We start from the raw sequence: 22259 nt of genomic DNA, 5'->3' as shown, positions 1-22259 counted from the left end.
TTTTCTAGACCTGGTCAGAACTCTGGCTGCTGCATTTTGTACTAATTGAAGTTTGTTAATAGAGGATGCTGGGCAGCCAGCAAACAGTGCATTACAGTAATCCAGCCTAGAGGTCATAAAAGCATGACCTAGCCTTTCTGCATCTGAGATTGATAGCATACTTCTTAACTTAGCGATATTTCTCAGATGAAACAAGGCAGTTTTTGTGACGTGATATATGGTTTTCAGAAGTTAGATTGCTGTCTAGTATGACACCCAGATCTTTTATAGTAGAGCTAACGCTAACTTTGTATCCCTCTAATTGCAGGTAGAGTTGTGAGATCTGCTGTGTACAGGATTTAGGCCCAATAAGTAAGAATTCTGCTTTGTCTGAATTTCAGAGAGTCGTTTTTCGTAAAAATATTGACACAAATATTCAATAATTATTAATACTGAATTTGCAACATCGCCCAGTCCCATGCTTAAGTGTCACAGGTTAGTCAAATTGCTGTTGGACTTTGTGAATAAGAGTAATCTTGTGTGTGAACCGGACTTCATGCGTTTGGTCAGATCACCGCCATTTGATATGTCACCGGGAAACAACCATTGTCAAAAGTTAGATGTTTAGGTTTTCACCTCCTTAGTTTTCTTGCAGTGTGAGAAGAGGACAGGGAGATTTTAAAAACACTTCTCCAGCAATTGTGGTTTGAACATTAGCATAAGAAAACGACAAATCCACAGGCACGATTAGGGTTTTTAAAACTCCACGTCCTCTTCCAAACGCAAAAACACAATGGGCCTCCCATGCAAACGCCACCTCGCTTTTGAAACAACCTGCATGCACTTGTGTGTCTTTTCCCACTCCGCTCTATGGCACGAATAACAACACACACACACACACACACAAAAAAAAAAAGAGTTGCATGGGCATTCAGTGTTGAGCCCCCTGTTGCAGCTGGTCCACATCTTGCTGTGTGCTGCCAAGTGCGAGAAAGCGTCTCTTTTCATCTTTTTCGGCCCAAATCTGGGGCTAATGTGTCTCAGTGAAAGAGTCCCGCCGCGCTGCCATCGCTCTTTCTTCTCCTGGATTTTCCACCATTCTGTGCTCTTCCACTCGGGATAATTGCGGTTTAATTGGGTGACAAGAAATGAAAACTGTGTCCACATTATGTGGGATTATCTCCTTTCTGCTGGAGTGTGCATTCAGAGAGGCCCGTATATATTATATATATATATATCAGTGTGGAGAAACCTGTTGCTCGGGCAGGACTGAGAATAGTTTAAACACCGGTCAGTGGATGTGGAGCGGGATTTATTTAGCTGACATTCAGCCTTTTGGAGGTGCATGTGAGATGTTTTGATATTTAGATTTTTCCAAAATGCATATCAATTATATATATATATATATATATATATATATATATATATATATATATATATATATATATATATATATATATATATACACATTAGTTGAAGTCTGAATTATCAGGCAATGCAAGGAAAGTTTATTTACTGTATAAAGCACATTTTTCACTGTAAAAAGCAATTAGTTGACTTTACTTTAAAATATTAAGTGCATTTACATGATACTAATAAGCTGATTTTAAAGAGCCCCTATTCTGCATTATAAAAGGTCATGTTTTGGTTTTAGGGGTCTCGAACAACATGCTGATCTTCATGCAAGGTCAAAAACACTTTCATTGTCTTATAATATGCATTTATTTTTACCTGATTATCCCAGCGACTCTCTTATTATTCGTTCAGTGATTCATTTGTTCCCAAACCCCTCCTTAGTGCAAAGCTAATCTGCGCTGATTGGACCGATCACCCAGTCTATTGTGATTGGTCAATTGCTTTCAACATGAAACAGACAGAAATGCCTAGCATGGCTACAATATGACGTAGCACAGAGTATGTGAGAGCCCAATGTAGGAATGCAAGAAAGCAATGCTGTTAAACACCAGCATATACTATACTCTTAACCATATCCCCAAGTAATAACAATGACACACTTTCAGTATTAATCCACACAGTGGCAAAAGTTTACAGCACCGTGCGTGTGTAGGAATGACTGATGGAGGATCGCCAGTTCAGAAATGCATTAAAATCGGTAAAGGAAGAAGAATGCGCCGCATTTTTAATGTAGTTTTGGATGCGATATGTGAACAGCCCCATACAGATTTAACCTGAGAGACACAGTACAAGCACTGATCTATAATACATGCAGGATTACAAGCTGTGTGGGGTGATTACAATTTATAACACACAATTAAACACATATTTTGCAAACTACACAAAACAGGCAACAATTTTAATGACACTTACATGTTATGATCCTGAGGATGAAGAAGAAACTGGTCCATATGAATTAATACTAGTATTCAGCTTAAAGTGACATTTAGGCTTAACTAGGTTAATTAGGTTAAGAATATTGCATAAGAGAGCTAATAATATTGACCAATTGACCAATGCGTGAAAATGTCCATAATTCGTTTAATATCACTTGAGAAATATTTGAAAAAGAATAAAAATTGCACAGGAGGTAGTACTGTTGTACAAAAAAAAAAAAACATTGTATTGGTCAAAGTTATTGATTTTATTTGATATCAAAAATCATTAGAATATTTATACTTTATATGGTATATATATATCAACATTTAATTGTTGAATAGTAATATGCATTGCTAAGAGTTTAATTTGGACAACTTTAAAGGTTTTAATTTTTATATAGATTTTGGTATTATGATTTTTATTTTTTAAATCTCAGATTATTATTATTACTATTATTATTACTATTATTATTATTAATAATAATATTATTACAATTCTTCTTGTTATTATATAAATATATTATATGTTATATTTTATTGTTGATGTTGTTATTATTAAATATTACTGTTATTATTATTATTATTAGTGTTGTTGTTGTTGTCAATGTTATTATTATTATTTTTTTTTTACTGCTATTATAATAATTATTATTATTTTTACTGCTATTATAATTATTAATGTTATTATTATAATTATATAAATATATTATATTTACTATTTAATTATTATTAATATTGTTATTATCATTATTATTATTCTATATTTTATTTACTATTTTATTATTATTAATATTATTACTGTATTTACTGTTTTATTATAATTATTGTTATTATCACTATTTTTATAAATATTATATTTACTTTTTTATTTTTATTGATATTATTATTAGTATTATTACTATTACAATTATTATTACTATTATCATCATTCGTATTATATATTATATTTACTATTTTATTTTATTACTTTTTTATTTATTATTATTGATATTATTATTATTAATACTATTATAATTATTACTATTATCATCATTATTATTATGTGTTATATTTACTATTTTATTATTGTTGATATTATTATTATTATTATTGCTTTTATTATTATTATTGTTAATAATATATTTACTATTTTATTATTATTATTATTGCTATTATTAGTTCTACTACTGTTTAATAAAAATTATTTCAGAATATTTTTGACAGTCTTATATACTGCAAATAACTAAGTTATTTTTGCTGTAATTTTTTTCATTTCTTTCCAGTTATGTGAAATCTTGATTGGTGTAGCATTATATTACAAACATGATAATATTTGATATAATTAAAAAGTTCCATTTAAATTATATTTTTAAAAAAAATCTGAAATGTTTTAAAGATAAAGTTTGAAAGCTTTCCAACCAAAAACTCTCGAGACCCCTATGAAATGAACCAAAATATAAAAGACCCTAAAAACGAACACCATTAACACATCTTACCACATTTTCATTTAGTCCACATATTCATGTGCTCGTAGGAATCACGAACACAAAACAGCGCAATAACAACAATCCCGCTCTTGCTGGAAAATTCAATTTCACCTTGATGAATCGAGCAACAAATGCTAAAACAGCGGATATAAACAGCGCTGGATGTTGTGGAATAATGAAGAAGCGTCTGAGATGCCGGTATTATTTGCGGCGAGAGAGAACTATCCCTTTCATTAGGCTCTTTTCTGCGCTTCCCGAAACCTCCTTGGGGGTGTGCATGGCAAGGTTATAAACATTGAGTCATTCTCAGGGCCTCCGCAAGCTGTACCTTCCCTTTTGTCAGGCCTGTACTCAACTTTAAAAGCCCCTTTCAGTCCGCATGAATGCCCTTCATTTTCTCTCAAAGAACTTTGCATTGATAGCCGGCAAAAAGGGAAGGTTGTTTAGAAAAGGACGGAGAGACAATGAGAACAAAAAAAGCGAAAAGCTTTTCAGATTCCATTATGAACATAGCACTCCCATTCTTCGCCACTGTTTATACATGTTCTGCGGAATAATGCAGGCCTGCTGTAATATGTTCCTTGTCCTCTTATTTGAAATAGGCCTTGTATCAGTGCTAACGTTGGGGAGGAGGGGGGGTTAGGATTGTAGAATGAAGCTCATAGCATTCACTTCCAGATCAAGGTAAAGCGCGCAGATTGGCCGCAGAAAATGCAAGCCAGGTGAAAGAAAGGAGACCTTGCCCGTGTAGTGAAGAGCCATTCATTGTGTGGCTCTTTGTGGCAATATTTAAGGTGCCCTGATGCTTGGGCCGAGAGCAGAGACGGATGTTTTTTGACAATGTGAGCCACTGAAGAGATTCTGTTCACATCTCTGTGTTGAGGCCTGGAGTATACATGAAGGCTTCTGCAGTTTGAGATGATGAAAAAGGTTGTTGTTAATGTACTCATACATGCCCGTAGCCAGGGGGGGTTCAGGTGGTTTGATTGAACCACTTCCCAAAAGTACCAGAATTTGTCGTTTTAGTTATTTTCTGTAATTTAATTTTATGTAATGTATTTATATTTAATATATATTGTAATAAAGTGTCATTTTAAATAACTCTGGCCAGTAATTCGAATCCCACAGAGCAGCGGTTCCCAACAGGGGGGTCGTGGCTAGAGGTGTGAACCTATACTGGTCTCACGGTTTGGTTCGGTTACGATTATCATGCCATGCCGATGATTCGGTTCAATTCGATATCTCAGTGCATCACGGTGCATTGACGATGCTTTCCATATATAGTGTTATATTTTAGGGGGGAGGCTATAACATGCTGTCTGTATAAACACACAGACACACAGCAACACACTGTCTCTCATTCAAACACATTCACAAACATAGACAGCATCAAACAAACACACACACACACGCACACACACACACAAACAAACACACTTAAGCCCTTGCAACAGGGAGAGCTCGCGCTGAGCGGAGACGAAAAACGAGAAAAACGAAAAAAATAAGCACTTTTCCGACGGTCCCTTACAGAGAGCTCCTCTCAGCACGAGCTCTGCCGGCTAAAGTAAACGCAGACTGCGAGGGCTTAAACGCAGCAGTGCTTGTGATGTCGAGCAAAAAAAAGAAAGACAGCTGTGAAACATAACCAGCTTTGTCTTTCTGTAGGAAACACACTTTAGATCTTTTTAGGGTAAGCGTTTTTTGAGTTATTGCCGTCTATAACTGAATGTGTGTCAGGAAAATTGAAAACAAAACCAACTGAAGCGCGCTCATTTCTGGCGCCCCACTGGATATACAGCGCCCTAAGCATTTGCCTATGGTGCCTATGCCACGGGCCGGCCCTGAGTTGGCTGAGTGTTGTAAATAACGGCGCTCACCTCCCTCGCGACAGAGCGCATAGGAGATAAATGACGTCACTACATAATAACCGGTTATGGTTATTACTAAATCGATACCGAAGAAACAATTAATTTTGACACCCCTAGTCGTGGCCCACAAGGGGTCTCAGCGAGCTTTGTGGGGGGTCGCGTCATTCATTCATTCATTTTCTTGTCGGCTTAGTCCCTTTATTAATCTGGGGTCGCCACAGCGGAATGAACCGCCAACTTATCCAGCACATGTTTTATGCAGCGGATGCCCTACCTGCTGCAACCCATCTCTGGGAAACATTAGGCTATTATTTGTGCATAAACATATCTGGATATAGTAATAAACATACCGTTTGTTTGAAAACAAAATTTTTTGTCATCATTACTGCAAAGCGATTATATCATTAAATGTGGAGGGGGCCTTACAATATTTTCCAGGGAAAAAGGGAGTTTTAGACAAAAAAGGTTGGGAACCACTGCCATAGAGCCTCAAAGCCACAATAATGTGATGCCAGTCTTGACATAAGCCACTGAGTGGTCACATTTGAATCTTTGATGCGACATCCATACTGAGTAACGCTGTGGGTCGAAAATAGCAAGAAGGCAGAAAAGGCAGGCAGCGGCGTCATTATCGCAAAATATTGAACACATGTTCAAAAAGACTGCCAAACAGGGTAAAGCTAAAGTTACTTACTTCCTAACAGATGAAAATCTGCCCATATCCATGAGGTTCTAGGCTAACTAGCCGAATTAGCCGGGACGTCCTGTATATTTATTGACTTGTCCAGTACATGACCTCCCTTTCCTTATTTTTGCCATTATTTTTTTTTAAATAACTCCCTAACGAAGGCTTTAATGGCAAGCGAAGTCGTCCTCAGCCGTCAAATTTTTGAGGCTGTTTGGTCACTTCATTATTCAATATCATTATTCTGATCAGATATAAATCCGATCGCTCAAACCCCTTCAGAAGGTGATTTGGGATGGATTCCAGATGAAACTGGACAGGTCTAATAATTTTTTATTCATGTAAACAAAATAAATTATGACATGAAGAAATCTGTCCTGTGCCTGAAACACAAAATTCAATTAAAAACATGTTTACTATAAGCATAGAACATGTTCTAACTTTTCAGGCCTGTAGCCAGGGGGACTATAATGTAATGTGAGAGAAGTCTTCTTACACTACTGTATTGTTTTATAACAGAGAAAACATTGTACAGGTAATTTTATTCTAAATCTTGGACCTTATTCCTGAACTAAAAACGAGCAATAAAAAGGTGTGAAGCACTAGAAGCAGACCATATTAAATTAATTTGAATATATTTGGCTATTGTTGATGTCCAGGAATTTTCAAATTTACTTTTTTTTTTACCAAAGAGGCTTAAAAAATTCTGAAGAATACATTATTATTATTATTATTATTATTATTATTATTATTATTATTATTATTATTATTATTATTATTATGTTTTAGGGGCGAGGCAGTGGCGCAGTAGGTAGTGTTGTCGCCTTACAGCAAGAAGGTCGCTGGGTCGCTGGTTCGAACCTCGGCTCAGTTGGCATTTCTGTGTGGAGTTTGCATGTTCTCCCTGCCTTCGCGTGGGTTTCCTCCGGTTTCCCCCACAGTCCAAACACATGCAGTACAGGTGAATTGGGTAGGCTAAATTGTCCGTAGTGTGTGTGAATGTGTGTGTGGATGTTTCCCAGAGATGGGTTGCGGCTGGAAGGGCATCCGCTGCGTAAAAACTTGCTGGATAAGTTGGCGGTTCATTCCGCTGTGGCGACCCTGGATTAATAAAGGGACTAAGCCGACAAGAAAATGAATGTATTATGTTTTAATTAATTTTTTTTTTTAATTGAAATGGCAAAATTGTGACTGAGGACAGTTGCATGTGCTGGCCAGTTTGTTTTTTGTCTAATAAATGACAGTAGGCTGCAGTTTTTTTCACTTTAAAACTTTAACAGATTGCAGTTTTTTCCTAATGATATATGATTTAATAAACTTGTATAAAAATTAGTCTTGTACAATTTTATTACATTAAAAAGTGTGGTTATAATGACATCTGACTAGCTAATCCAGCAAAAAAATAAAAATAAATAAATAAATAAAAGTACTGCTTAAAATGTCTCTAAATTTCAGTATTTGAATCTCATAGTTCAATAGAAACTGAGGCGTACAACTGCAAAAAGGTCCACTATTTGAGAAAAAGAACTAGCCTTTTCACCAGGCTGGCTACGGGCCTGTTATACTGAATCAATTGGTCTAACGTGAATTACATTGGTCTATAGTGAATCAGTTCTGTGGGATTTGGTTCATAGTAAACTGGATTGACTGATAGGTTTGTAGTTAATCAGATTGTTCATTGATCATTTTCTTTCAGGTTATCAGTGTTATAGTGGATTGGTTTGTTTTGAGTTAGTTCCTAAAGGATTTAATTGTAGTAAATCAGATTGATTTGCAGTGAATTGATTCCTTGTGAAATTTGTTGGATTGTGAGTGAGTCAGTGAATTGTATTGGTTCAGAGTTAAATAGCTTCTTTGAGAAGTGGCTCTTAATGAATCAAATAGGAAAAGGATGGTGCTAAGTGCAAGGGCAACTGCATAGGTTCATAGTGAATAAGTTCATAGCTAATCAAATTTTTACAGTGAGTCACTTTATTGTGAATTGGTTCACAGTGAGTCACTTCATAGTGAATTGGTTTACAGTGAGTCAGTTCATATTGAATTGGTTCACAGTGAGTCAGAATGTAGTGAATTGGTTCTTACAAGTAAATTGAATCGGTTTATAAGTAAATTTGCTTCCCAATATTTTGATTCAGCGTGAATCAAATTGGTGTCTTAATGAATTGGATTGATTCATACAAGTGAACTTGTACAAAGCAGAGAAAATAGGTTCAAATTGAACAGCTCTGGTTCAGAGTTGACTGGTTTATAGAGAATTTGACTGGTTCATAGTGAATCTGAATCTTTTATTCCACTACAGTGTGTTCATCAGTCTAGTAAGTACACTGAATCAGTAAAATGAGGATCAGAAAGCATGCAAAATGACTCATAGTAAGTGTGTGAAATGAGTGCACACAGTCAATATACTCTATTGCATATATGCTGCAGTCACACCGCCTCATAGACTCAACATTAGCATCAATTTCAGCAATTCTCATTTTAACTTATTTTCCCATCAATGGCAGAGTTCAGCCTTGAGCAACACTCTGTCTGTCATGAAAGAAGCCCGGCGTCTCTTTATTCCAGGTCTGCTGGATGCTTGAGCTGACCCCGCGCTGCTGGATTACCTCTGAGTTAATCATTTTAGGGTGGGGTTACGGTGTTTCGCTGCCTGATGGAAAGGGGGAGCCGTATGGTCAGTGACGGGAGCGCTCGTGTAATTGCAGTGCAAATAAGGTTTGATCAGTGTCTGGTTTAATCGAGCGCTGAAGCGGCGTTTAGCGGCTCTAAATCAGAAGGACGGGGCGCCCGGGGGGATTCAGCCTGACAGACGGGACCCCTCAGGGCCACGCAGAGAAATAAACCAGCGTGTGGAATTAACTGATTGACTGGCTGCAGGGCATCTGATGCTGCACATTATACCTGTCAGATCACCACATGCATTAAATGGACGCAGTGTTATTTTAGCAGGGCTCTTTTTTAAAATGCCTTTCTATGGATTTCCTTTAGGAACAGATTTTTTGCAAGATTTCTGCTGCCTGTTCAAACTACTTATGCATAATGATCTGAATCAACACAGTTCTTGAGATTTGTTAAACCCGGGCTCATTGTGGAAACGTAGCCCCGCGGACGTTTCTGTGGACCACGATTTATGTCCCGGGAGGTACGTATTTGACCGTTTTTTTTTCGCGGATCCGTGAGAGGCAGCTGTGTGCACTTTTTCGTGTCTCGGGCCCCTCTCGGGAGCGCACGCCGTTCGCGTCCGCGCTGTTCTCGCGCGAAAAGCCGCCGGATCGGCATTTATAAGGGATTTATAAAGCATGAATAGTCCTCACTTTAGATTAGGTCACAAATAGGGTTGTAACAATATACCGGTATGACGGTCTACCACGATTTGAAAGTGCACGATTATCATACCATGAACAATTGCATATCAACGGTTTTAACCCTTAAAGACAGAGACAGCTGCCCGCGGCTAAAAATAAGTATTGCTCTTAAATGTTTAATAACTTTTGATCCGCTGATCCGATTCATACAATTCAAAGATTGGCATAAAGAAGAGAATCTCAGCTTTCCAGTGCTGTATCACGGACTTTCAGAGGCTCCGGAATCAGTGCGGTTACGTCATCAAAATTTGACAACGCTGATTTGACAAAGAAACGCTCGTCACTGTGTCTCCGGACAAACCAGACATGATACATCGATGCATTGTCCCTCCTCCATGCCCAGATTGGTTCAAACTCGCTATATCACAACCAATAAGCATAGGTTTCACTTTTGTTTGTGGACCAACACTGAGCTTTTTGAACAACACGGAATGAGAGATAGGCATACATTTATGCGCGGCTAAATAAAACGCAAAAAAAAAAGTTTTGCATGAAATAATTCTCATACTAAGTACTTTTGCATGCACAGCAGCACAGAAACATGACAAAACAGTGACACAGCAAAGACGAACTGCTGCTCTTGCTGTTTTCAAAAGACGCAAATGAAGATGCAGCTGTTTGTCTGCATTGCAGACAACCACATCCAAATCCAGATCCACAGACAACCATATCCATGCTGGCACATAAAACCTAAGGATGTTTCATATTGAATCTAGTTTCGTTGTGTAACTATTTATAGTATAGTAAATATTTATATCTATTTTTTACTGAGGATTTGCACCATGTTTATTTGGACTTTATTTGGACTTTGACACATTATTTATTATTTTCTTATTTTTTTATTTGTTCATTGTAAGTGGTGTTGTTTATAGTAACTGAAAATATATCATTTGGAAAAAGTCAAATTTGCTTCACTGTTCTATTATTTTGTAACATTTGTAACATACCGTATACCGCGAAACCGTCAAACCGTGGTATTGTTTTAAACGATTATCATACCGTAAAAAATTCATACCGTTACAACCCTAGTCACAAAACTGCATGAAGTTGAGTTAATAAAGCATTTATTAACATATTATTTAACTATTAGTATATGCCTGAATAATAAGACATAAAAATGTTGATTTCAATAGTTTATTAATCATTTACTAACTCATTCTGAATGATCCTAAAAACCCTCAACTACTCCTAAATACAAACGGTTTGTAAATAATGCGATACTTAATTTAGTAATGAAAAATAAATCATTAACTAAGTATGAAAATACAATCATTAAGCACATTATATGGCTGCTTATAAGTCAAGAATAGAGCATTTGTAGCTGCAGTTATAAACTGCTTACTAACGTTTATTAATGTAGAGTTAATGCTTAACAGATAATGAGTTCACTATTTGCTAATGCTTAATAAATGATTTATAGTGTGTAGTTATTATAAAGTGTTACCAAATATTTTACTTGGTAATTTAAAAAAACAGTTTTAATCAAATTTGCATTTGAATTTCATTTAAAATTTTTATTCCAAATATCGTGATACATATCGAATCGCGAACATTATATCTGAGTGAGCTGAGTGTATAATTAGACCCCTAGGGACTACAATTTTTTTTTTCTAAAATGTCAATTTGTTTCATCTTTGGTAAAATAGTTTTTCCTATGTATTGTGTCTGATGATAAGTTTTTCATAATGTCAATTTGTCTCACACTTTGTAATGTTGTTTAGCACTTCCCGGCCACCACTGGTAAAATTTCCTTTCCCTCTCAGTTAGCTGCTCGTGACAAAGGGCCCTGTCATCTCGCATGCATCCATTCATTCATTCCATATCTCCATCTTCCCGCAGGTTAACATTAAGCATACATTTACAAACACTGCAATGGGAAATGCTGTTTGGCACCGCTAACAATTTAGCTACAAATTATTATTTATCAGTCAAATTACTGTAAACAGCCACAATCTTCAGCAGCGCTGCAGTTTCACTATGTGGCTGCTTTCTGTACATTCTACATCGCAAATAACCAACTAGCTAAAGATGTGTGAACGTTTTATATTACTTACACATGCTTATTTTAGAATATATGTAAACGACACTTGTCAGACGTTATTTTAGAGAGCAGGCGTGAACTGTGTGCTCTTCATTTCTGTTTGATTCAGACAGGCAACGTTGCTAACAGCTGCTCTGACTGCACTTGTAGAGGAGTGACGTGAAGCTGATCCGCCAATCCCAGGACCTCAGTTTGTCATGGGGCATGAATGAAATGAAGTGAAACTGCTGAACTGCAGTTAAAGTAAAAAAAATGAAAGACCCCGAAATTACATGAAGCTCTGGAGGAAATGTGCACAGCCTGGTTACACGACGTTAGTCAGAATTATTAGCCCCCCTTTGAATTTTTTTTTCTTTTTTAAATATTTCCCAAACGATGTTTAACAGGGCAAGGAAATTTTCACAGTATGTCTGGTAATATTTTTTCTTCTGGAGAAAGTCTTATTTGTTTTATTTTAGCTAAAATAAAGCAGTTTTAAAATTTTTAAACACCATTTTAAGGTCAATATTTTTACCCCCTTTAAGCTGTATATTTTATTCGATAGTCTACAAAACAAACCATCATCATGCAATGACTTACCTAATTGCACTAACCTACCTAGTTAACCTAATTAACCTAGTTAAGCCTTTAAAAGTCTTTTAAAGCTGTATAGAAGTGTCTTGAAAAATATCTAGTCAACTATTAGTCAAGATCATCATGGCAAAGATAAAATAAATCAGGTATTAGAAATGAGTTATTAAAACTATCATGATTAGAAATGTGCTGAAGAAATCTGCTCTCTGTTTAACAGAAATTGGGGGGGGGGAGATTAAACAGGGGTGCTAATAATTCAGGGGGGCTAATAATGCTGACTTCAACTGTATGTGCTATAACATGCACAACAGGATCATGAAAGGAACATTTAAAAAGCAACTCATGTAAACACCTTCATCATAATATTGACTTATTCAGATTAAGGCAAATCATTAGATCACTGATGTCCATGTAACTGTAGCCACAAGCCCCAAACCCGGAAAAAATGAGTTCACTGATTTTGATGACAGCCTTTCCACTGGTTAGTAGTAAGTCAATGTAATGTTACTTGCATAATGCAAATCTTAAATTCATTCTAGCAAAAAAATGATCATAATACATGTATTAATGCAATTCAGTTCAAATCTATAAAATGTGAATTAATGTGTGCTTTACACTTTAATCATATTGTTCAATTTATTTGAATAAAATAAATATATACGTTTTTTGTCAAATCAAAGAGTCATCCACCATGATTTTGTGTTCAGGCACTGTTTTGGCACCGGCACATTTTAAAAGTATTGATTTAGCACTGGGATCGAAATCACCCCATAGATACCCAGCTCTAGAAGTAGGATTTTTTATTTTTTTTAAATGCAATTTAATTGCATGCAAAAAAGTTTAATATTTATTTTCAGTATTTAAATACATTAATTATTGTGTAATTTTGCACTATATAAGTTTTAACTTTTAATCAGCAGGAAATTTCATCAAAAGTGGCATTATCTTCTTTTCATTAAAGAATTGTGACTCGTGACGAACGTTTTCTTTAATAAAATATGAGCTGTTTTCAACATCAACAGCGAGCAGAAATATGTTGTAATCATCAAATCATGTTTTTTTTTTTTTTTTAAAGAGAGATCATGTGACATGCATAGGCATTAATAATGCTGATAATTCAGCTTTGAATCACTGAAATAAAGGCTAACATTTTAAACACATTCACATCATTTCAAACTGTAATACTATTCAGTTTTCCTGCTTTTTTAATTGTATTTTTAATGAAATAAATTACTCTCTGCTAAGCATATAAGAGATTTATTTTAATAAAACATTTATTAATTCAGACCTGACATGTAAAATTGAAACCAACTGTGATTTTTGTAAACATTATCCACACCTTTATAGGGTAACAAAACCATCCTGCGTGTGTGTGTGTGTGTGTCAGTCATTCATTCCCGCTGTGCAATCTCCTGGGGTAGCGCTAATGCTCTGGCTGCATGGCTCATTTCTTTCAATTACCGCACTTGAGCGTGGAAAAGCCCACCAGTGTTAAACAGACAGGACCGTATGTGTACCGATCCCCCGCCTCCATACATTACACCTGTCCCGAGCGCCGCTAATTGTGCTGCTTTTAATCAAATCTGAGCACCTTTTGTAGAACTTGCACAGGCCGTTGCAGTTATTCAAGCCATTTCTTCAAGAGACCTGACTTCCCAAAGTGTTCGTTTGCAATGAGTCGATAATAAAGAAGAATTGTATGTTATGCAAAGGATACAGTGGGGGGAAATAAGTATTGAACACGTCACCATTTTTTACAGAAAGCATGTTTCTAAAAGTACTGTTGGTTTGATATTTTAACGGCATGAGGATCACCAAAGAAATCCATATATGCAAAGAAAACAAAACTAATTAGTTGACAAATGAAGTCATGAGTAATAAAATGAAATGACACTGGGAAAAAGTGTTGAACACATGAAGAAAGGGAGGTGTAGTTCAGCAGGGAAAGCCCAGACTGCAGCTGAAATCTCTCAGTAGTTCTTCAGCAACCCTCTGCCCTTCCTTAGTGTATATTAATATCAGCTGCTTCAGTCCAGCATCTACATTAGCAGGAGGATGAAGATGAAACCAGGGCGGACATTTCAGCAAGACAGGGATCCAAAACACAGCCAAGGAAACTCTCAGATGCTTTCAAAGAAAGAAAATTAAGCTGTAGAATGGCCCAGCCAATCACCTGATGTAAATCCAATAGAGAATACAAAATAAAGCTCAGATTTGATAGACGAGACACTCATCAAACAGAAATGGAGACACATCAGAGCAGGCAACATTCCTCCATCTTCTATTGTCCAGTTTTGGTGAGTCTGTGTGAATTGTAGCCTCAGTTTCCTGTTCTTAGCTGACAGGAGCGGCACCCGGTGTGGTCTTCTGCTGCTGTAGCCCATCCGCCTCAAGGTTGGATGTGTTGTGTGTTCAGAGATGCTCTTCTGCAGAGCTCGGTTGTAACGAGTACTTATTTGAGTTACTGTTGTGTTTCTATCAGCTGAACCAGTCTGGCCATTCTCCTCTGACCTCTGGCATCAGCAAGGCATTTGCACCCACAGAACTGCCGCTCACTGGATATTTCCTCTTTTTCAGACCATTCTCTGTAAACCCTAGAGATGCGTGAAAATCCCAGTAGATCAGCAGTTTCTGAAATACTCAGACCAGCCCGTCTGGCACCAACAACCATGCCACTTATAGAACCATGTATAAAATCACTTAAATCCCCTTTCTTTCTCATTCTGATGCTCGATTTGAACTGCAGCAGATCGTCTTGACCATGTCTACATGCCTAAATGCATTGAGTTGCTGCCATGTGATTGGCTGATTAGAAATTTGCGTTAACAAGCAGTTGGACAGGTGTACCTAATAAAGTGGCCGGTGAGTGTATATTTAAACATAACTTAACTAACTTCTTAGTTTTTATAGATTTAAGTGGATTGAACACAAAGCAATTGAGTTGTTCCAACTAAATCTTAAGAGTTGTGTTGTTTCAGCTTATTTTAAATAAGTTATTTGATCAAGCAACACAAAATATTTTGATGAGTGTATTTTGTACTTTAAAGCTAACCATTTGAAATGGCACACCATTTGCACCTTTGTTCCTGAGAGTGCATTAAAAATCAATAGTCTAGAGACATTCAAATCATTCATTCATTCATTCATTTATTCATTTTTTTGTCAGCTTGGTCTCTTCACTCATCAGGGGTCGCCACAGCGGAATGAACTGCCAACTTATCCAGCATATGTTTTACGAAGTGGATGCCCTTCCATCCGCAAGCCAACACTCCAAAACACCCACACACTCTTACATTCACACTTATACACTACGGACAATTTAGTTAATCAATTCCCCTGTAGCACATGTGTTTGGACTGTGAGGAAAACCGGAGCACCCGGAAGAAACCCACACCGACACAGGGAATATTTCCGCAAGATGTCATCAAGTTTAGCTAAATTAATTCACGACTCCTCCTAAAGTGACGAGCGATGCATTAAACCACGCTTCATTTTCGTAATGTATAGTTTGTCTAAAGCAGGGATACAGTCAGTCAGCGCAGTCGTCCCTCCAGAGCAAAAACGATATTTTGTGTCTGCCGGTTTTGTTTGCCTGCGGGAGTTCACTGGCATTTTCCCGCACGTGAATTCTGACCAATCAATAAGCAGTTTCGTTTCAACTGGTTCGGACCAAAGCCAGCAGTGTGGTGTGAAAACGACCCAAAGACGGCAGAAAATGCAACAATGTATCATGTATTACCCTTGGTCCGGACCAAATGAAGCGAACTACAGATGTGAAAGCATCCTTAGGGCCCTATCATACACCCGGCGCAGTGTGGCGCAAAGCGCGGCGCAGTAGTCTTTTGGTAGTTTCAGCTTGGCGCAAGAGTCATTTTGAGGCGTTGCGCTACGCTACTTAAATAGCAAATGCATTAGCGCTCATTTGTGCGTCCATAGGCGTTCTGGTCTAAAAAGGAAGGCGTTCTGAGGCGGACCGCTGGCGCGTTGCTATTTTGAGAAACTAAAAAAGATTTTTCATTAGACCAAAACAAACCCGGTCTAAACTCCAGCGCAGAGTTGCGCCTCGCTTACACACTGCTTAATACACAGGAGAGCAATAGGCAAATATCTTTACATATGAAAAAATGTAAATATTAAGGATATATATAGGATATAATAAGAATAGATATAGAATATAAATATAAAGGATTAAAATATTACAAAACATATTATTTTCTAGACTACATAAATATGAAAAATCACTGCCTTCATGTCTTCTTTATCTCGGGAGGCCTTTTCAGTTCATTAATAACAATTTGCTTTTGTATAATGTTATTATTATTATCAGTATTATTTATTATATCCATATTTATATTTGTTTTATTAAAAACAAGCTTAGATTTGCCCACCTGCAGGTTTTAGACCATATGGGGCACAGCATGTGTTTTAGGATATAACTCAGGTTTTTGAGCACACTTCATTATTATTATTCATTTATTCGTTTGCTGGAAATAAGAACTGAATTTAGAAATAGTTTTGAAACGAATCTTAACAAACAAAAGTATTTATTTATGGACTAATTGATGTCTGTGCGTAAAGGTTTCCCTATCAAAGAGTGAATGTGAAAGTAGATCTTTTATCTCTCGTTCTCACGCAGTAGATGCTCTGTTTAACAGTTTTCTGTTAAAAAGCTGTGAACTGTTTGCTTGTGAAATACTCAGTTTTTCCACTTAGACTTACTTTGCGTCCTGTAAATAGCGAATGCGCTCTTGGCGTGACGCAGCTGACTCTTAAAGGGAATGGGAGATGAGACTCTGATTGGTTTATTCATTAAAACACACCTATAACTCATTAGGAAAATAAACTCAACCCTTTTAGAACATGTGCCGCGCCGCAAATCGTATTTTCCCGTCCTTAAATTAGCAAAAATGCGTTCTGACACGCCCTGAAATCATTTGCGCCCTGCGTTTTGCGCTCTGCGCATGGACCGTCAAAATAGAGCCCTTAGAGTTTATCCAGGTTTCCATCAGAATCAAAAATAAATATTCCTTTTCACCAGCTCTCATTCATATGAATTTCCATGTATAATAAAAACCCATCGTTGCTTTTTAATGCACGACACGCACGATGCAAAAAAAAAAAACCTCCTATGCTTGAAGGTCTAAGTCACCAACGGTTTCCGACACGCAATAAACAGCGGCGTCATTTAAATTCCCTCATAACCTGCCCTCCGAATCATTATCAGCGCTCCAGAGATATTACAAAGAATATTCCTATTGTAAAATGTTGATTTAGCACATCGTCGGAATATAAAGCGACCGCAGCGACACTTGAAATGAACGACTCGGCGGTCTATTGTACCCTTCGCTCCCCCCGACGGTTTCCAAGCAAATTAATTAACAAGAGAAGGAGGAAAAAAGAGGTAAGAATGCAAATGGCAGAGCGAGGCCTCCCTCACTTTAGACTCTCGTAGGCTTTTGTTCTGCCGTATTGTACCAAATTATTTAATTGGGTCTTTCTGATTGTGTGCGCACACAGAAAGGATCGCAGGCCTTTGTCAGAAACCCATACAGCTAACAATGCAGTATCAAATTCAATTCCCATCAAAAAGAAAGAAATGAATCCCCCTCTAAAAAAAAGGGTAAAAGAAAGCGTGGTTTGGGCTGGCCGTGGAGATTAATGACGATCTCCAGAATCACCAGCTCTGGGACGGCAGATTTCTCAGGCAAAATAAAAGGCCTTTTTCAGACACAACAATGGCAGGCCTGCGGATGTGACAGGGCTCAAGGAGATGTCGAAATAAATCAGAAACAGCACTGAAGTTTTTGCAGAGAACGCCACAATGAGATGCTTGAGAGTGAGATGCAGGTTGCAGGTCCGAGGTTGTTGCTTTTTGTTTGCTTGGAAAATCACACAAGTTGTTTGTTGATGCATTTTGGCAGACATATGTGTTGACGTCTGAAGCCTTGGTGAATAATTTATTTATATTTTATATATTTATTTTTACTTTATTGCATTTTGTTTAATTTATTTTAAGTAAATTTTGGCGGTTCATTCTGCTGTGGTGACCTCTGAAATAGAGAATAAGCCAAAGGAAAATTCATTTATTGTTTTGTTTCATTTATTTTATTTTAATGAATTAAATTTATATTTTTTATATCATGTTGTTTTTTTCAGTGCTTTTTCATTTGCTTTAATTTTAATTTATTATTGTTATTTTTTCTTTTGCTTATTTGGCGTTCATGCATTGATTTTGTTTTTTAAAATTTCTTTTCTTTTATTTATTTAATTTGTATTTTTTTATTGTAGTCAGTCATTTGCTTCACTATTTTATATTTATTTTAATTAATTAAAATATTTTACTCTATTTATTTATTTGTGTTAGTTTAACTGTTAGTGTAACTGATTTTTTAATTTTAATAAATTTTTTTTGCTTCATTTAGCTTTATTTATTTATGTTTTTTTATTTTTTGTTTTTTTATTTTTGTTTTGCTTTTTTTATTTATTTATATTTATATATGTATATATTTATTTATTTTGATTAGATTTTTTTTATTGTAGTCAGTCATTTTTTTCATTGTTTTATATTCATTTTAATTAATTTAATTTTTTTATTTTATGTTATTTTATTGTTTTTTGATGCATTTTGGCCGACAGATGTGTTGATGTCTGAAGTCTTGGGGAATAATTTATTTATATTTTATTGTATTTTTATAATATTGTATTTTGTTTTGTTTAATTTAATTAAATTTAGGTGGTTCATTATGCTGTGTGGTGACCTCTGAAATATAGACTAAGCCAAAGAAAAAATTATTTAATTGCTTTAGTTTATTTTGTTTTATTTATTTTATTTTAATTAATTAAAATATTTTTTTTATTTTATGTTGTTAATTTTTTCAGTAAGTTTATTTGCTTTAATTTTAATTAATTATTTTGTTTATTTATTTATTTAGCATTCATGCATTGATTTATTTTTTTATTTTTTTATTTTATTTATTTATTTATTTATTATTTGATTAGATTTTTATTGTAGTCAGTCATTTGCTTCACTATTTTATATTTATTTGAATTAATTGAAATATTTTATGCTATTTATTTATTTCAGTCAGTTTATTTGTTTTAATTTATTTTGATTAATTAATTAGTTTTTATATATATATATATATATTTATTTATTTATATGTATGTGTATATATAGTATATGTTTTATATTCATTTTAATTAATTTAATTATTTTTTATTTTGTTATTTATTTTTTTTAGTCAGTTTATTTGTTTTAATTACTTTCAATTAACTCAATAAACTCAATCCCATGCTCACTGTTTTAACAGCGCCCTGTCATTTAGCATGAAAAAATTTTGTTAACAGAGGGCCATACTGTATATGATGATTTTGGCTAATAAATAACACTCATCTTGACTCTTTTTACAAGACAATTAACAGAAAGGCACCAAAATTATAAAATAAACAAATAAATAAATGTTTAATTACTTATTTTACCCAAAGTTACACATATTTAAATTGATCGCTTGTTTTATTAAATATTTTAATCTTTCATTTTAACATAAAATAGACAGTACTTTCATCTAATCTTCATTTTATGTATGCAAAAGTCTTCTCTTTTTTGACCGTATATGTGTGTAAAGAGTTGAAACTCATTGTTTTAACAGCGTACTGTCATTTAGCTTGAAAAATTGTGTTAACAGAGGGCGACTTTTGATGATTGTGGTCTGCAGGAAACAAGAAGAAACAAAGTCACCCAATTTTTACACATTTAATATGATTGCTTATAATCTATTTTAATGTTTAATTTTCACATAAAATAGATACTTTACTATTTATTATTCATTTTATTCATGCAAATATTGATATGAGATGTCATTTTTGACTGTATATGTATAACAAGTTTAAACTCGATCCTCTGCTCACTGTTTTAACAGCGTCCTGTCGTTAATCATGAAAAATTGAGTTAACGGAGGGCCATATATGATGATTTTGGTGAATAAAAGACTCTCATCTTGACTCTTTTTGCAAGAAAATTAACAGAGAGGCACCAAAATTATAAAATAAATTAATAAATAAATGTTTAAGACTTATTTTACCCAAAGTTACACATATTTAAATTGATCGCCTATTCTATTATATATTTTATTGTTTAATTTTAACATAAAATAGACACTTTACTATTTAATATTCATTTTATCTGTGCAAAAGTCTCATTTTTGACCTTCTGTATGTGTAAAGAGTTTAAACTCGATCCTCTGCTCACTGTTTTAACAGCGTCCTGTCGTTAATCATGAAAAATTGAGTTAACAGAGGGCCTTATATGATGATTTTGGTAAATAAAAGACTCCCATCTTGACTCTTTTTGCCAGAAAATTAACAGAAAGGCACCAAAATTATAAAATAAATTAATAAATAAATGTTTATGACTTATTTTACCCAAAGTTACACATATTTAAATTGATCGCTTATTCTATTATATTTTAATGTTTAATTTTAACATAAAATAGACACTTTACTATTTAATATTCATTGTATCTATGCAAAAGTCTCATTTTTGACCGTATGTATGTGTAAAGAGTTTAAACTCAATCCTCTGCTCACTGTTTTAACAGCATCCTGTCGTTTAGCATGAATAATTGAGTGAACAGAGGGCCATATTTGATGATTTTGGTGCGTAAAAGACGCACATCTCCACTCTTTTACATTCTCCACATGGCCCCGTCCCGTTGCTGCCGTATTTACTGGATTTCCCCTGATTCACAGACGCTGCTCGCTGGACCGGAACCTTCCAGCTGCCACCCCAACATCTCATTATTTTTGGAAATATCAAGCTTGTATCTTTTCGATAAATAATTCCCGGCAGTATAATGTATCAGACTAAAACATATTTTCAGGGGGCCGGCGAGGTTAAAGTGCCAATCTTACCTTTTTACATTTCTCCCCCTGCCCCGAAGACAGTGATTTCCATATATAGAGTGACCAGGGTTTTTTTTTGTCTGCGTGTGTGTGTCAGGGTGTAGCACATATTGCTGTCAGAGATTGGAGATGAGGCCTGCTAAACTTGTAAAAAAGCCTCGCAGCACCAATCGGGGCTCTGGCATTAGAAAGAATGGCGACTGTGAAGTTTTTATCAGACTCCTTGACAAACATTACAGTTTAATGCTGTTTTTTTGTGCGCCCGTGCATTCTTATCCCGCGCTGAAAACATTTATCTACTTGAAGAAAAAAAAAATGGTCGCCACAGGGAAGGATTTTTATTCAATAGACCACAATGGTGCTGCTATATTGGACATGTTACTGTCGGGATCCTCAATATATTCACAGCCAAAACTATTTATCTTCATGCTTGGAATAAAGTGTACATTAAGGAGTATTTTTTATTTTACAATGGCATTCTGGCATTCATCCTAAACTGCTCTTCTATCGCTTTTTCTCTCCCGCCTTCATTTCCAATCGCATTCAGGGGAAACTATGTATCACATTCGGCCACAACTCTGGAGAAATACATTTACAAGTGAAAGGCATCTAAACATTGGAGCGCATCTTATAATGTTTCCGTGTGCGGATGCAATATAATCACAATTTAACACGAGTGCAGCTTTGATTGCTCGGTTTTATTCATAGCGAGTCATGAGAGGCTGTGTGTTAAAGTGTTTGCAGCATCTGCTGAGGTGGTTGAATGAGCTGAATCATTTGCAGGTACTGCAAAATCAATGAAAGCGAATGAGACCGGAAGCCATGAGCCAAAAACATGGCTGTGCCCGCTTGCACATGAAGAATTTATTTTTAAGAATTAAAATTTAGCAAATTTTAGATTTATTCGTGATCAGATGTCATGTGAGGCTGCTCTAATCTGTCATCACTCCATGATCATTTCTCACATCACTTATTGTTTAACCACTTGGTCCCAAGCCAGCATCACTACTCTGAAGCCACTTAAATCTTTATACAAACAACCCATAAA

At 35.5% G+C, this 22259-nt stretch overlaps 2 long non-coding RNA genes across 11 annotated transcripts in view; one reads left to right on the top strand and one right to left on the bottom strand.

Moving 5' to 3' along the window:
- LOC147842463 (uncharacterized) overlaps positions 1 to 22259 on the bottom strand; it is a 758429-nt gene that overhangs the window by 331523 nt on the left and 404647 nt on the right. The gene's annotated exons all lie outside the window — the stretch shown is intronic.
- LOC147842465 (uncharacterized) overlaps positions 1 to 22259 on the top strand; it is a 180099-nt gene that overhangs the window by 123764 nt on the left and 34076 nt on the right. The window contains exon 10 of one of the 10 annotated variants that reach the window (XR_015500037.1): positions 11847 to 13004. The exons of the other annotated variants lie outside the window; for them this stretch is intronic. This is a non-coding gene — a long non-coding RNA (uncharacterized LOC147842465). Of the gene's footprint in view, positions 1 to 11846; positions 13005 to 22259 lie in introns of those variants that run through there. 10 annotated transcript variants of the gene reach the window in all.

Source organism: Danio rerio, chromosome 9, assembly GCF_052040795.2.
Source record: "Danio rerio strain M-AB ecotype USA chromosome 9, GRCz13ab, whole genome shotgun sequence".
In the NCBI taxonomy this organism is placed as follows: domain Eukaryota; kingdom Metazoa; phylum Chordata; class Actinopteri; order Cypriniformes; family Danionidae; genus Danio; species Danio rerio.
The sequence above is the reverse complement of the archived record's forward strand: the minus strand, read 5'-3'. Positions and strand labels throughout refer to the sequence as shown.